General features: G+C 37.2%; 1 protein-coding gene across 1 annotated transcript in view; it reads right to left on the bottom strand.

The window, feature by feature from the left end:
• DGKB (diacylglycerol kinase beta) overlaps window positions 1-15,515 on the bottom strand; it is a gene marked incomplete at its 3' end in the record, with an annotated part of 571,138 nt that extends 555,623 nt beyond the window's left edge. The window contains exon 1 of the mRNA XM_008059499.2: window positions 14,772-15,515. The remainder of the gene's footprint in view (window positions 1-14,771) is intronic.
• Between the last annotated feature and the right edge of the window lie 227 nt (window positions 15,516-15,742).

Genomic DNA, 15,742 nt, shown 5'->3' on the forward strand with positions numbered 1-15,742 from the left:
TTTGCATTAGTTGTTGTCCTTCATTTTCATCTTTGTGTAAGAAGAATTCGTATTTCTAAAAATTGTGAGGGCAGAAAAATTCTGTGAAGGGAAGTTTCAAAGTTGGTTACATACAGGTTGTGTTTGAGGCCTCTTATTTTAATATTGAAATTGGAAAGTATAAGTAAATAAAGGCTGGGTAAGGATGATGTGCCCTGGCCTGTCAGAATTTTCTAAGAGTAATGATTTTGAAAACATTTAATTTGATGATATGGCTTGTATCTTGCTGGCTATGACAGGGATAAGGGGAACACCATGGAATTACAGTGGTCAGGAAGTGTTCATTATATTATGCAAAAAGCAGCAATAAATGTATGATCCAGTCCAGTACAGACTAAGCTGGTTGGAACAAAAAAGCTGGTTCAGGTTCTAGCATTGGCAAGAATTGAGGACCGTGACTCAGCTGTGTTTGGCATTCACTTTGCTTTACCATTATACCAGCAAATCATCTTTTCAAAGAATAGAAAAAGATTAAGAATGCAAATGAATAGAGGCTCCCTGAGGCTTTGTTTTATTCCACACAAGGGCACAGTCAAAGTTCAGTATTATCAGAATCCATACAGAGGGAGGAATCCTCTTAGTCAGCAAAGTTCAGAACATGGGAATTTGCTCTCTTCTAAGCATGTGAATCTGAGGTCCCTAAAGAGCTAGTTCCTTTCATATTAGGGAGCTTTTTGCTGCATTACAGATGAACACTTCTGTGTCTTATTTCTTAATGCTTTACCAGACCATACAAGCTACTAGTGCAGTAGACCTGGCTATGACCTACCACAAAATGCACTTGGAAAGGAGCTGGGAGATGGGAAAGAAAGATCATCACACAAACCAGGGCTGAGAATAAGAAACTGGAGTTGCATACCCAGCTAGCAAAGAATAAACAATCCTTGGGTAATAGACCCCCAATGTCTTGCTCACCATTTAAGGAAAAAAAAAACACAACAACAACCACCATAGGAGTTATATTCAATCTCTTGGCAATCTAAAGTAGAAACCGAAAGGAAAGAGTCCTAAAATAAAGACAAAATCCCACTCCAAGCTGACAAAAACAAAAACTGTAAAATTGGTGGAATCTGGACAATATAAGACAGAAGGAACTTGGATTTGATAGAAGTAGACATAATTTTTGACTCAGACCTATCAAGTTTTTAGTTTTTCCAAACTGAAATTAGTTTTTCTATTTTTTTCTCCTGTTTGGCTTGGGATAAATATCATACAGAAATATAGTAACCTCTTCTGGTAATGTTTAAAACCAATTTCAAAAGAGGAAAAATTATACCTATATGCATTAAAAATACATCAGCTTATTAACATTTACCTAATCATAAAATCTAATAAAATTTTCCTGTCTGAATGTCTTCTCATTCCACAGTTTTCATTTTCTTGTGAAATTATACTTTCAGAAATCCCACAGATAATATTAATGAGGGCACATAACTATATTATGTTCCAGACAAAATGACTGAGTATACCTTTTTTTTAGGTCACAGCTAACCTTATTTATATTGCTTACGTAAAATCACATAGAAAAAAGTATATTAGAAATTTAAGGGCTACTCCAGGGACAACCTCATGCTATGATTTTCTGAAGTTACAGATAAAAATGCACTCTTGAAAAATAGATTAGTGTACTGCTATAGATAAATTCACATGAATTTAAGATTATATAAAAATTGTGATTTTCCCTTTAGAATTTCTTCATTTATTTCATTGGATAATATTTGCTTCTGTGAAAAAAAATGGAGGAGACAGGGTTAGAAGAAACCAAGAACCTGAACAAGTAACCACAACTACCCACTCCTGAATTAAACTTGGAAATTATGACAGGTAATTATTATTATAAGTACTTTTTCACACTTCTTTTGGAAGTATTTGATATGACTGAGAAAATATTTTCTTCCTGTTACTATTGTCACATCATCATGCAAATGAGACTCTGAGAAAGTGACATAGCACTAGGGAAAGTAGACTAGGTTATCTTCTATTCTCTCCATGTGTGACCTCTTATCTTTCTGTTTACTTCCTACGAGCCCTCAACATCTCTATGCTTGTTTTTGTCAAATACTGAAAATAAACTTCATCTCTCGTCTTCTTTATAGGTAGGTTCACAATCTGAATGTCAATAATCAATTCACAGAATGCCACAAATAAAACAAATGTCTAAATCTAACTTAAGCTGCTGAAATTGGAGAAAGTTTTGATTACTAGACTTGGTCCAATTAAAAGGAATCTCATTCTCTAAAAACAGAATAACACAATTGAATATTATCTCCAGAATAAGCAAATATATTTACTACTGTTAAGTACAAAAGGGGAGGGATATGCTAAGCAACAGATACTTGTTCAGAATCAGTATACATCATATTGATATGCATGATATTCACAAGGAATACATTCCAAGGACCCAGTGGATTTCTGAAATCACTGATAATATCAATCCTTATAAGTACTCAAATATAGTGTATTTATGAGATGATCACTTACCTCTTTAACAGAGTAGACTAATTAATAGACAAAAACATTGTTGACTCAGAGATAGTCTATGAGATAACTCATCACCACCCACCAAGAAAAGGGTGTTACCACAGTTCACCTAGCTATCCAGGTAAATGTTTTATGACAAGTACTGTCCTAAATACTGAAAAAAATAAAGAACCAGAGACAAAATGAGAAGGCAAGCGAAAAAGCAGCAATAACAGAATGAATACAATAAGAAGTTACTTAATGTCAAAGGAACGTTAGATTGAAATAGAGTAGTGATAGATATTTTTGAAGAGATCAAGAAGAAACATGTTATGAATTTTATCTAAAAGCAAGGAATCAGAGAAGGTAGGGGTGGTGGGAAGTAGGCTTGAAGTTAAGGAGATTAATAATTTTAAAATTAAAATCCAAATTTAATCCAAATGACTAAATGTCAATACCACAAATGAAAATAAATTACATGAAGAATAAAAGATTAAAATACACGTCTCTCTTCTCTTAAGAAAGCATAAAGTACAAGTGTGGCAGGGCTTTATAAGAAGGATGCTGTGAAGAAGAAGGAAACAAAACACAGGCACTTAGAAGAATTACCAAAGTCAGACTGCAATGGGAGAACACAAATTTAATATGTCCCAAGTTTTCATAGTTTTATGAGTTTTCAATAGCATTCAATACCCAAGTGAACAAGAAAGCTCAATTGAGAAAGGGTAAGAATTTTGCCAATGGGAAAATGGAAAGGAAAGAGTACTGCAAGGAAATGAAGATTTGTGCAAGAGAATTGTTTACATTGTGTACTAAGTCTTGTAGGACAGTCAAGAGAGGAAGCGAGGGAGGATGAGGAAAGAGTCATTGAAAGGACCTAGGTAGGTCAAGATACTGAAGGTGGATGGGAGATAGAAAGAGCAATGTGCTTATTATATCGTATTTCATGCTTTCAAAGGTGAACAGTCACAGGCAACACCACGATCCAGAATGGAGGTATTGCCCAGAAGTTCACATGGCATTGAGTGCAATGTCAATGAAGATAAGGTCATTAAGGAATTTCTGCCAAGAGTAATAGACTTATCAGCCTACACACTCTAACCAACCCTAATGATAACAGGAGATATAGATTTAAAAAAAAAACTACATCCAGATTTCTAAATCTGAAGGAATAGTGAGACAGATGAGATGACACTGAGGCATAGACAGTGGTATTATAAAAGTCAAGGCAAATTAAAACAATACATCTTAGATAAACTCTATTTGTATTTTCTATGCCACACCCTGCACAACTGAATGAAGTTACACATTGGGGTAGATCGTTGTCATTGTAAATTCATGACCGTATGTTCAGAAATCTGCCCTCTCCATGTAATCCAGATCATATTATATGAGTCTAGTTAATAGCCTCTCTAACTCTGTCCAAAGACCTCAAACATTCTCCATGTTGTTCAAATTCTAGAAAGAAAATTTAAATTCCAGAATTATTGTCAACTTAAGACCACAAAACCTACACTTATTTTGTTCTTTTATCTCCTTCCTCCTCTCTTTCTTTATAGGGAGTGTTTCTTCTAGCGTAAATCAACCCATGTCCCATATTTCTTAGACCTTATTCAATCCTACATTCTTAGATATCCATTAAATATTTTTTTCTCTCATTATTTTCAATTACACTCTACCCCTCATAGATGTTTAAACATGTTCAAAAACTCCCATCTCAGGCTGGGTGCAATGGCTCACACCTGTAATTCCTGCATTTTGGGAGACCAAGACGTGAGGATCTCTTGAGGTTAGGCATTTGACACTAGCTAGGGAAACATAGTGAGACCCCATCCTCACTAAAAAATTAATAAATAACCAGATGTGGTGGTACACACTTGAAGCCTCAGTCAGTTCCTCGAGAGGCTAAGACAGGAGGATCACTTGAACCTAGGAGTTTGGGACTGCAGTAAGCTATGATCATGCCACTGAACTCCAAGCTGAATGACAGAGGGAGATTCTGTCTCAAACACACACACATACACACATACACACACAAACTCCCACCCAGAAAAGTAAAAGCACTGTAAAACTTCTATTATGCTCCAGAAACAGCTCTTTCTTGAAACTTTCATAGACGAATTATTTGAAAGCATCACTCTGTCTACTTCCTGAACTCCTACCCACTCAACACATTTTCTTCTGGGCTTCACCCCTCATCCCTCCAGCAATAAACTAAAATCACCAATGACTGCCCTGTGTTCAAATTCAGTGGACAACTTTCAGTTTGCTTCTCAATTAACCTCTCAGCAACATCCAACAGTGATGATCACATTACCATTCTTACAGGTTGTTTTTTCTTGGTCTTTAGAATGTGACAGATTTATGTTGTTGTTTTTCTCCTTTATCACAATTCACTTTTTTCTTTGCCAACTCGTCTACTCTAATATACTCTAAAAGAATTAGAATATGTCAAGATTTATTCTTTAAAATTATCTTGTTTTTCACTCTACATTCTTTCCCCAGGGATTCTTTTGACAAAGGCTTCAGTTACATCTATGTCACCAAATTATATATCTCTTTCCCAGTTGCTCTCATCTCTTTATTTATATAGCCAACTGTTCACTCAAGAGTCATGGTTGGATAAATGAAAGGAATAATAGTTTTCATGTGAGGGTGAAAGAATAATGATTTCTAGATATATCTTGGTAAATGTTTTTATTGTCCTTTCTTCGGTAAATTTCTATTCTTCCCTCAAGACCCAACACAAATCCTAAACTATCTGTGATTAATTCCTGAGTCTCTTGCTCTCTTGATCTCCTACTTCTATCATGCACATAGCCATAATCTTGTCATTCCTGCATCCATGTGTCTTCCTCCAGCCCTCAATTCAGGATCTCCTTCATGTCAAGGTCAGTGTCTATACATAATATTCTCTCCAGAACCTATATTCTGGTGTATTGTAGGGGCTCAAAATTTTTAAGTGAATAATTAAATACCAATAGAGCAGGACTTCCTAAACTGTGATTTAAGGTTTTCAAAGATATATTAATAGATGCTACTAGAAGGAGGGATTCTGTGAATGCATAAAGTCAGGGAAGTTTGTACTAAATTTTACTTTTAAAGATTAGGACATACACTTGCATCTGAAGGATTCTAAGGCCTTAAAATAATAATTCCAAAAAAAAAAACTGTCCAACTTTATTTAATGTTTAAATAAGAAAGAGGTCTTTCTATTTTATACTTTTAACATACCTATTTGCATTCCTTAAGCAGTTTTTCCTTATCTCAACATAGTTTGACTTTTACCTCATGAAGATCAGCAAAACAGATGTTTAAGAACCAAAGGTTTTGGCACATTTCTCTTCAACCAGGCTGCTCCCTGATGTCAAGACACAGGTGCTAATTCCTTTAATGTAGCTTTGACACTCTTAGTGGAAATGAAATTTCGATCAATGTAGCACTGCACTGCTATACTATTGATAAATACATCAAATCTAACACATTCTTTTTGTTTTCTTTTCTACAAAGTCACTCATTTTAAGGATTAAAAGACATTGCCTAACCATAAAGCAGAGCAATATAATTACAGCCACATTCAAGTCACTGCTTTGTTTTCCTAGTGCTCTTATAAAATTAATATAGTTACCTAAGTACCAACTGGACACCCCCCCCCCTCGTGTGATCATTCAGGTAGCCTGGATGATAGAAACATGAATAGCTCTAAAACAAAACTTCAGGTTGAAGGTCAAAAGCCTTATCACTTCACTTTTAGAATATGTCATCCAGTAGAGTTTGAGTAGAGTATATTCAAAATCAGACACTCAAAACAAAACATCAGTCCCCCTCAGAATGACTTTTATGCTATGCTTTCCTTAAAGTGTGACAGGAAGAAACCTCTATTTGCCAAATATAAAGTTCTAACATATGCCATGTTACATATTATGTAACAATAGAGCACCCATCTTGCTAATCAAAACTCTTATTAAGAACAACACGATAGCAAAGTGACTCATCAGCCTGCCTGCTCTTTCTCGATTCTAGTAATTTAGGACAAGTGTGGGGAAGTTACAAGTTGTTTATGTGGAGCCCAAGATGACAGGCAAGAGAAGTTACTAAGCAACATTAAGTACTTGCATTTTTCTAATCTTTAAAAGCTGTCCAAAGCTGAATAATCCTATATTATAAAGGGAAAGGGAAAAGCAATGTGGGAGTTATGTTTTTGACTGAATGAAAATGTTTTGCTCAATAATTCTAAAATTCTGATTCACCATGAGTTCATCTGTCTTGGCCTTAAGAATTACTTCAGGTGCATAATCCTCTTGTACTCATTGTCACTTTTTATACTCACTGTCAACAGACCAGGTCTAAGATGAAAAAAAGCACACTGTGGGCTAGGAGGAGTAGGCGTGGTCCTTATGAGTTTTGAAACCAGCTTGTTCGCCTGTAAATAGGATCTGCTCTTCTAAACATCAGCTCTTTGTTTCTTTCATAGCACAGTTTATTACAACAACAACACATTGTGCGCTGGTTTCCTTGTTTAATGTGTTTGCTTCTGCCTTTCTCTTTCACTGAGGTGTGACCTTTAGTAATGTAGGAATTTGTCTGTCTGTTACTCTTCTTTTCCTGATCCTGGTAGAGCACCTGATACTGAGTAGCCCATCAAAGACTGAAGGATTGAATAGAATACAGTCATGGTGTTAGTAGTTCTGCTCTTATGGTAATAGTGTTAATATCTGTATTTATATGAACCTCAAACTTCCCAGAAACAGTTAAGCATTACTTACAACCTCCAGGATATACTAGGTAAGGCCAGACAAGTGAGAACTTCCCAGCCCTTATTTCTTTTCATTAAGGAATCAGCAAAAAGCCTTCTTGATCAAAAGCCAAGGAAGAAACACTTTCTTATATTTTCTGTCTCAGCAAAACAAGTTACTGAATAAACTACAAACTCATTTTTTCTGCTTTTAGTTTTGTTTTCAGGTCAAGGACCCAATAATGTTTTCCCAAAGCACCTCTATTTCTTCCTTCTTTCCAGTTCATATAATTCAAAGTGAGTCTGATCTAGGTACTAATAGGTTTCTTCACATCAGAGGTCACATTTCCTGAATGCACTTAGGTACAAACAGCAGAGGAGTCAATGCAGAAAAAAACAGAATCTCCTTTTGTATTTTAAATGATAATTTCTATGACTACGTTTTAAGAATGGCAGAGAAAGGTTTTTCATCATGGTTTTAGCAAAGGGGAAGGGAATTCAAATTTTAGAGGGTGAATTGTGTGCCAGCCACTCTCCTGCGTAGTTTACATGTTACCTAATCTATCTATGTTTATAGTTACCTCTTCTTTGCAATGTAATAAAAACTTTTTGGACACAATATTAAGTAATAAAAATGCTATAAAGAGTGTTTTTATAATAATATCTAATAAATTTTATGAATCTTGATACATATTTTTATTAATATAAAGCTAAAATAAAAATCATTTTTAGATGTGGATATTATTTAAAATGTTTTTTTTACTACTGGTATTTCACTCTTTCTCTGAGACAAAATTCCAAGAAAAACGGAAATAACTAGCTATTATTTTGGAGTGTTTATTATGTGCATTCTATTCTAAGCTTCTTATACCCATGATTAAATCATTGAATACTATGAAGTGGTTTCCATGTTTATTATGGTTATCTTAAAAGGAGAAATCTAAAACATAGAATTTAAATTACTTGTTCAAGGTCACCAAGTAGTAAGGATTTAAGCTTGAGTTGTCTGAATGCAGAGACTAAGTTTTAGCCCATATGTCAACTTACATACAAAAGAAATGATGAAACACAAAAAAGCTTTTTGCATATATAAGTTGATTTCTCCACACTCTTATCCACCATTCTTTCTCATTATGAACAATCAAAAACATAATACATAGCCTGGGATTCTTTAAAGGAAAAGAAAGAGTATTATTAGGCAAAGCCCAGCTGCCACACTAGAAGAAACATCCTGAGATTACTCTGTTGATGGGACTTTAAAGACATTTTAAAAAGCCACACACCTTTCATCCCATCTGTCCTTTCCCTGATTATACTTCTTATTTGAAAACTGATTCATGTGGATCAGAAAGAAGACTAAAATAGGATGATTTGACCTAACATGGTATTTTTTTAAAGTTATATTTGAAAAGCCATATGTATTGTCCAGTTCATATAGTTATATTTAAATACTTAATGAAAGAAATTTATAATATATTGCAAAAATATAATTCAAATTATCATAGTAACTGATAAGCTTGGCTAGGCGTTGTGCAGATTGATTTTCCCACCACAAACTTTCTTCTTCTCTCTCTCTTTTCTTCACTCTCTGTCCTTTAGCCTGCTTTATTTTCCTTCAGAGCACCACCACCCATTCTATATTAATTTGTTTTTGTCATCTCTCCCCCAGTTTCCCCAACTAGCATATCAGCTCCATGACAGCAGGGGCTTCGTCTTGGCCATGGAACAGCCTAGCACAGAATAGGCATGAAATAACTAATCTTGCATCTATTTGTCTGTTTGTTGACTAAATCCCCACTGCTACCCCCGACCTGGTCCCATTTTATTCTTCTCTAGTGGATAGTGATGTCTTGAAGGTCAGTTTGCTGATATGATTCACTATATTTGTGAGTTATGACTGAATTAAGATATTCTAAGGTGTTTTTCTCTCAAAGGAAATAAAAGTTTAGGAAACAATTAAAAAGCACTCTTTCACAATTTCACACTATTATCCTACAAAAGTAAAACATCTTTGATGAATCACTTATTCTACTATTTCCTTTTTTTCCTTTAAAGATACATTAATAACCCCAAACCAGAAAATGGATATTAGTAGAAATTTTGGTTTTGTGATCTGGAAATAAATATGTCATCTGACATATTCTAAAATATTATCCCCTATGTTTTAAATATGCAATACCACAGAAGATAACAAATACTAATCATAAGAACTTTTGTACCAGTCATGACTTCTGCTTATCAAAATACACTCTATATCTCAGATATTACATCTTTCATTTGAAAGATACTTTTTAAATCTTTTTGGGGAGAAAGGCTAAATACTGTGGAAGTGAGACTAGCTATCCGCTAAGGGGACAAAATTAGAGTCTTGAATTCAATTTATTAAAAGAAGTGGTTATTGAGCTCCAATTCTGTATTGGACACTATTTTAACACTGATGTTCTAATGATAAATAAGGCTTGGTCCCCTTTCTCAATGTAGAAAAAAAAAAGACTATTTCAATTCTTTGTGGCATATTCAGTAACAAAGACAACCACAAGTTTCAGTGGAACCACAGAAAAGGAGCCTTGGGCCAGTGAGTGGTAGCAACCAAACAGAAACAACCGAGTGTCATGATACAAGAGTAGAAGCTTAAGGAAAAAAGATGAATTAGCAGGAGAAACACATCAGAAGCATAAGGGATATAAATGCATTATCAGGTAAAATGCAAAGGCAGAGGAGTTTGAGTGTTAACAAGTAATTTAAAAACAGAGAGACAAGTGTAAATACAGACAAAAACGTTGCAACCTAGCATGGCCTGTGCAGGCTTATAAGAAGCCAGTGATAGTTAATAGCAGACACGGAGCCTTAAAAGTCTGGTCTCTAGAGCCAGACAGCCTGGGTTCAAGTTCCAGCTCTACTCTTATCAGTTTGTAACCTTGTCGTTCTTCAGTTTACCCTTTTATAAAATGAGAATGAGGATAATATTAACATTATTCCATAAGGGTATTGTCAAGATTAAATGCGCAAGGTGCTTATAAAAGCAACTAGCATGTAATGAAGCACTCAATAAAAGTGACTATCATTATTTTTAAACTACAAGAGGGAAAAGCCAATGGACAAGAGAGTCAACCTAAGCACCACATTCAAAAATCAACCCCCAAAAACTCACTCTATGTCAGCCCCAATCTGAAGCATCACAGGTGACAAGAGCATGAATACAATGTGATTGTGTTTGCAGAGCTTTGTCATCACAAAGCAGCTGACAATAGCTCAGGAGCATCACCTTTGCTCATAGAACTTATTCATTTATTCTCTAATGTTGAAGGTAATAGCCTTTGTGCTCCTTGAATCCATCGTAATTGGCCTATCACCAATCAAAAATAACTGAGTCAAGGACATTGTGTTTCAAATTTACAATGTAATACAAACTCCCTGCTAAAGGCAAAACCTTCATTTCAAATTGTTGACTCAGATAATCCTTAAAAAAGAATTTCAGCTGTTTAAATTTAGCATGCTGAGAAAGACCAATCTTAAAATACTGTTTGGCTCTATGCCTATAACATTTTCATTTTATCCCTTGTTAGTGTTTGTCTTCTGTGATAGGAAGACAAGTGACAGTAATCATGTTAGTCACCGTAACACTTCACATTTTACCTAAATGATCCATTTTGTTTTTATCCTTACCAGTTAAAGATGGCCTTTTGCTTCCTGGCAAATTTTCAGAAAATGATTATGCAAGAACCAGTGATATTTCCAATTATTGTTTTACCTCTTCAGTCATCATCTGGCTTTTCTCCCCAACTTTCTTTGAATCATCATGTTTTTTTCTCTTAAAAAACATATGTAAAGAAGATAATGACGACAAGTCTATTCTAACTTTTATAATCAGACCTTACCACTAGAGAAGTTTTGAGTCTGTGCTATATTTGTGACTAAAGATCTCCACCCCACACACAGCCTACAAAGTTTGTTCTTTAGTGTCCCTCAGGACAAAAAATCTGGACATATTTTTAGACTAGCCTCCCACCATGTGATCCCTTTATTTTCTCTTTATCCCTCCTTTGTTTATGAATCTTCCAACTTTTCTTCTCCCACGTTAACTCCATCATCTTCCTTCCTGGCAACGTCTCCAAGTACATCTCCACAGTTTTTATAGCCAAAGCAAAGTCTGAACTTGGAATGGTGAGTGTGCCAAGTTTGAATTTGGTGTCAATGTAAGTTACAGTTTAGGGAAATCCAATCTTGAATATCATCAGAGTAGGGAGAGCTCTCCTAACTGGTACAATTTCTCAAGCATTCCTGATCTACTGCATCTATAAAATGATACACTTACCCCACCTGATCCACAGTAGAAGACCATTTTAATTTGTAAAAGTAACAAAGTGATCAAGAGTAAGTCACAACTGGGGGCTAGTTTTATTCCACCATTTACTAAATATGTTGCTTTCAGAAATGTATTTATTCCCTCTGGGGCTAAGTTTCTTCTGAAGGGAAAGAATGTTATCTCCCTTCTGTAAGTTATACCATAAATGAGAGGACATAATCAAAGTGCTTGACGCAGTACCTGCAAATACTCCACTCAGAATAACTGCCAACTACTCATTAATTGTGTCGTGAGCAAATCATACATGGAAATAATCTAGGGATCCATCAGGAGTTGAACCTATTTCATAGTTAATATCTAAGGGTAAACAGGTGCATTGGACTCTTACTTGAGGTCAGCTTTTGTGTTGGTGATTACAAGAGAAAGAGAAAATGCTGTAGATGGGAGAGAGGCAATAGGAAGAGGTCTCTTCACCATTCTGCTTAGAGCTTCCTCTAGCCAGGTGCTCCTGGATTAGAGGCACTACTCTTAAGAGAATATTGCAACAGTGCCATGCATATATAAATACAGCTCTGTTCCTGAGGCCAGCCTCTCCAGGAGAAGCATTCAGCAAAGAATAATCTTAAAATATCATTTCTAGCCTATAATTCACATCATAGTCATTATTAGTAGGCAGAATTAGATTTAGGGATCAGTAGTTTTTGTCTGGCCTGTCTGGCTACAACTCTTCCTTCTTTCAATCACGTGCAAGGAAAAGCATGAGTCATAGGACACATGCCTAGTTCAGACACTGTCCCAGCAAAGGTTCCAAATGTTAACACAATTTAAATAATTTTTTTATCTCAAAAACAATTTTGATCATCTTTCCAGACATACCATGAGTTTTGTTTACCAGTAAGATAAGAAAAGTATAAAGCAAAGTCATTGATTGCCACAACTCAACTCTACCTACTTAAGTTCTATATTTAAAGAAATTTTGACAAATTTTGATCATTGCTCCCGGCCTCACTTTCTCTTTAGCTAAATGCCAAGGGTTCAGGTAGTGGTCTTTTCTACAACATCAGGGAACCACTTACAAACTCACTCCAGTTATATTCTTCTGATCTTTACAGACATTTCATTTCCTTTTATATTGCTGTCCAAAATTTTTAATCTCCCTCATGTATGCACTATTATAGCGAATATGTCTCCTAAATTATGTTTTACTCTGTGATTCAGAAAGTCACATGCAGAATTCATATATAGAGAAACTACAAGTATGGAATGGATTTCCTATAACAAATCAGGCACTCCAAAAATGCCAAAAGTAGTAAATAACCCTTTATATCTGGAGATTCCCAAGATGAGTAGAAAATTAGTCCAAATAACTTGAATTACATTCTGGACATGTTTAATCCTTAGTAAAATCATAAGATTAGGTAGATTTGAGAAAAACTAATAAAATTTGAAACTGAAATTAAAGGATAAGAGTGGGCCTCAGCTTCCTAATGACAGAGGATTTCAGAATTACTTTGTATTTCACAATAGTTGTTTTATAAGTTTTAAAGCCTCCTTATCCTATAATTTGTGCCAGCATATGGAAGTGTCTAGTTTAGAATCTTGGATTCTGTTTTAGGTAATTTCCGTTTTCTCAATAATCATTCTTGGAGAAAAATGTGATAATACATTATTTTCTTCAATGATAGTCCAAGTTTAACATTATTTTTACTATATACTTTCTACTTGAGGTATTTTATTTTTCCTTTGTTCCCCCCATTATAGACATCTGGTCAATGTAAGAGGGCCTAGTTAGACACCTCAATATTTTTAGATAAATTATTTCTTGTTTCTCTTCTAGAAAAGACTTTTAGTATTCTGCCTGCATTCATGTTGATTTGGTCATTTGCTTTACAATGGACTGGCCCTTGCTGACCTGTTTTTAAAATAGTTGGTTATCTGCAATTTGGGCAACCAGTTGAAGTTGTTTTTTTAAAAGTTTTTTAAGCCTTCATGTTCTGCCAGTGAACACAATGCTGCTTGGTTTCTAAGTATAGAGCCATCTATGTTAAAATCACCACTTTAAAATCACAGGGAAGAGGCTGTTTAGCAAGCGGAGGAGATGATTGCAGCAGGAAGAAACTGGGGAACCCTCTTCATGCTACCACTAAAGAATATTTGAATGTTTATCATATCATCAGTGTCGCCTGGGCTGTTGCCTAGCAGTTATCTGGAGACCTACTTCACACGCTGTTTTCATTTTACTGGGTAAACCAAAGACTTTTGTTTTGTTTGTTTGCTTGCCTGTTTGTTTCACAGATTAGGAATAAATCTGGACTGGCACTTGCAGCAATTAACTAGGGCATTTGGAAGTCTAAGCCAGCCTCTCTATGGATCGTCTTCTGAAAAAGCAAGCTGCTATCTCCTCAGTAACTTTCTGGAGACGACTCCTGGAATTAAATCAGAGCACATTTCCCAGTGGTGTTGCCTAAAATCACGACGGACTGGGCACCACTCTGCATCCCTCACACACAAGCGGCGTCCGTCTGCACCGAACGGCGAGTGACCCGACGACTGCACAACTGGGACAGGAGTCAGGGCGACGAGCCTGTCGCGGACAATCAAAGCTACGCCTTCCTAACTTTCCTCGCCATTTCTTCTGCGCTTCCCTTCCCCCGCTCCGCACACCCAGAAAGCCGCTCAATGTGCCAGGCATGTCCAGTGTAACTTACTGCAGCGTGATGCAGGCGCAGGCTGGGCGCATCCCCGGAGCCACGGCAACCGCTTCACCCGAGAGGAGCCGGGACCGGCAGCGCTCGGGATCCTTCCCGATCCCCCACGCTCTCGGCTCCGTCGCAAGGCTCCCACACAGCTCGGCCTCCCCAGGAGTGGAGCGCCAGCAACTCCACTCACAGCATCCTCCTCCCTGCTGCCGCCCCCTTCCAGAACACCCGGCCCGTTGGAACTAGTGTCTGGAGATGGAAATCTACAACACAGGCTGCCTTCAGTTCACCAGCCCTGATCATTTGCAACTCAAAAAACAGCGGAGGCTGGAACACGTAGGTTTCCGGAGCCTGAAAGTCATCTCTGGCATCCCCCTTCCCCACCTCTCACTCCTCCCACCTCATCTCCCCCTTCTCCGCCGCGGCCACCTCCAGCCCTCCTGTCTCCCACTCCGGCTAGCCATCGCACAGGGTTATTTTATGACCCGCACCAATAAGCATCGGGAGACTGAATTTGTCAGGGATGAAATACCTGTTGTCCATGACTAACGCTCTTCTCTCCTTTCTCTTAGTCCTTGATGTATATCAAGACGCGTTGTTATTGGAAGTCTGCGGTGTGTGTGTGTGTGTGTGTGTGTGTGTGTGTGTGTGTGTGTGGTGAGGAGGAGGCGATCTGCGCGGCTGCTAGCAACAGCCCTGCCTATCTCTGGCTGCCGCTTCTCCAGCTGCTGTTGCTACTCTTGCAGTTGGAGCTCAGGGAAAAATGAGACAGGGAGACGAGGCTTTACAGCTGTTTAACTGCTGGTCCAGTTAGAAGACAGGGGAGGAGACGGTGTAGGTGAGTGGCTGTTGAGGCGGTAAGCTGGATTCCCTGCAATTACTACCGTGCAGGATACATTTCGCCCTGCCAGGAAATCTGATTCCTGCCTCCCCTCTCCCTTCTCCAACTATAGTCCTTGATGCTTCACAGTCCAGCAACCCCCTGCCTGACTCACACCTCCCGGTTGTAACAGCCCTAGGCTTTCCTGCTGCATTCCAACTTGGTGACCTGGGAGCAGGTGACTGGAGGATGGATGAAAGTAAAGTAGAAAGGCAGTTTCATGTTAAGATGGACCACCGTATGTATGTTTGGCCAATCAGGGCACAGGGGAAAAAATGATCATTTTTGAGCTGTGTGTGCAGAATAATGTATTGGGGTTATAAAAAAAAAAAAAGTAAGCTAGTCCATAAGCAAGTTTTTTTTTTTAATAGAACACAGTGTACAAACCCAGATAGTTATTAAGGAGTGTGCTCACCAGGTTAAATGCAGGGTATCTTGATATACAAGTCCCTCGATGGCTCTCTGCTTCCCCACATAATATATCCACGGTGACTGCCATGCATTAACATCTGTCTATCTCTCTATCAGCTACAAACTCTGGGGAAACCAACTTGCTCCTGTCCAGGAACTCTCATTCTGTCTTTTCAGTTGCTCTTTCTTCGCCCTCATTTCTCTCCATCAGA

Source organism: Carlito syrichta, unplaced genomic scaffold (genome assembly GCF_000164805.1).
Source record: "Carlito syrichta isolate Samal-C Ts95f unplaced genomic scaffold, Tarsius_syrichta-2.0.1 Scaffold304199, whole genome shotgun sequence".
NCBI lineage: Eukaryota > Metazoa > Chordata > Mammalia > Primates > Tarsiidae > Carlito > Carlito syrichta.